Source organism: Myotis brandtii, unplaced genomic scaffold, assembly GCF_000412655.1.
Source record: "Myotis brandtii unplaced genomic scaffold, ASM41265v1 scaffold579, whole genome shotgun sequence".
Lineage (NCBI taxonomy): Eukaryota > Metazoa > Chordata > Mammalia > Chiroptera > Vespertilionidae > Myotis > Myotis brandtii.
The window spans coordinates 1,136,235-1,137,887 of NW_005370171.1; the positions used below are offsets into that span (position 1 = coordinate 1,136,235).

General features: G+C 65.2%; 1 protein-coding gene across 1 annotated transcript in view; it reads right to left on the reverse strand.

Moving 5' to 3' along the window:
- FBXL18 (F-box and leucine-rich repeat protein 18) overlaps nucleotides 1-1,653 on the reverse strand; it is a 92,741-nt gene that overhangs the window by 2,090 nt on the left and 88,998 nt on the right. The window contains exon 5 of the transcript XR_001364541.1: nucleotides 97-252. The gene's annotated coding sequence lies outside the window, so the exon portion shown is untranslated. The remainder of the gene's footprint in view (nucleotides 1-96; nucleotides 253-1,653) is intronic.

The following is a 1,653-nucleotide window of genomic DNA, read 5'->3' on the forward strand; positions in this document are numbered from 1 at the left end:
ACGAGGGGTGACCATGGAGGAGGAGGGGTGGGCAGACTCGGGAAGTGCTGGGGACACAGCCCAGCAGCCCGCACCCGCCCGCCAGACACTCCTTACCTTCATGGGCATGGGCGGCCCACAGCTGCACCATGGGCAGGCTGCTGGGGGTCGGGGAGCGGAAGGAGAGGTCAGAGGGCAGGGGCACCGGGCTCCCATGGGATGAGGCCGAGGGCCCCACCCCGCTGGCCACAAAGCCGCCCAGGAAGGCCTCGCCTGCAGAGAGAAGGGGGCTGTCAGGCAGCCGCCAGGCCACCACCACCTGGCCCACCTCCGGGTCCCTCCCCACTGGCTCAGGATGGGCCTGGGTCCACTCTGCACACCCAGAGAGACCCTCGCCCACGGGCAGTGCCCGGCTCTCAGCCCCACGGCGGGTACAGTCCTCCCTCTCTACAGATGGAAGCTGAGGCTCAGTGGGGAGGAGGCACCTCCTCTCCCAAGGCCACTGAGGGAAGAGGCAGAGGGGGGCTCATGGCCTGAACCCTTACTCCTGTTCTGAGTTCCTAGACCGGGGAGGACACCCACAATTTAGAGAATGACCTCCCCAAGGGCCCCACAGCAGCCCTGGACAGGCCCAGACCCCCTCAAGTCCTCAGCCGGCCCTATGCACCCATTTAAGGGGTGAGCAAGCTGAGGCTCAGAGAAGGGAAGTGCCCGATCCCACAGCCAGTGAGCAGTGACTCCGTGCACGCCCGCAGCGGGTACCGAACTACTTAGTGAGTAAAATCAGTGAGTGAGTGAGAGTCGTGAGCATGGGGGCTGATGCCGCTGCCGGGAAGCCCCACCCAGTGGGCTGTCCCTCCAGAGAGCAGAACCCCCACCCAGGGTCCCTCAAATAAGGGGTGCACGGCTGCTGGGTCCCAGGGTGGAAACTGCACCTTCCACTCCCAGGCTCACACCCAGAGATGCCTTCTCACTCCCGCCACCCAGGGTGCGACCCCTCGAGACCCATGCACCCCACCCTCCAGGGGAAGACCCTGGCAGGCCTCCCAGTCACAGGCCAGAGGTGGGGAGGAGCCAAGAAAGACTTGGGCCAGGGGCTTCCCTTACTTGGCCTCAGTTTGCTCATCAGCGAAATGGGGATAATGCCTCCCTTGAGAATTGTAATGAAGAAGGAGGCAGCATGCATTTAATAATAACAGTAATAATAATAATAAATGCTGGCAGCACCCATCCTGAAAGCACCGGGCGGCGCCTTCAGCCGGAACAGCCTCAGGAGGGTCAGAGGCCCGCACGCAGAGCTGGGCACGGGCGTCCCCGTACCCTCTGGCCACCCTAGCAAAGGGCTTCCTTCCCGTGTGCCCTGAGGGCAACCTCTCCAGGTCCTGTGAGGCGGGCCTGGTTGTGACAGCCCCGGGGGAAGTGACTGCAGGGGGCACACAGAGGGCACGTGCCCTGTGCCCGCCCAGGAGGCCAGCCTGGCCCTCGGTGGCTCCCAGCAGCCCGCAGGCAGGGCCTGCGCACAGCAGGTGCTCGCTCACCACCGCCCAGGGCACGGGACCCCCAAATGTCCGCTCGGTCCCTTTGGGGTACACACAGAGAAACTGAGGCTGCGAGGGGCAGGGCCTCCACCTCGGTCCCCCGGAGCGGTGACGGCAGCAGGCTGAGCGCTGGCAG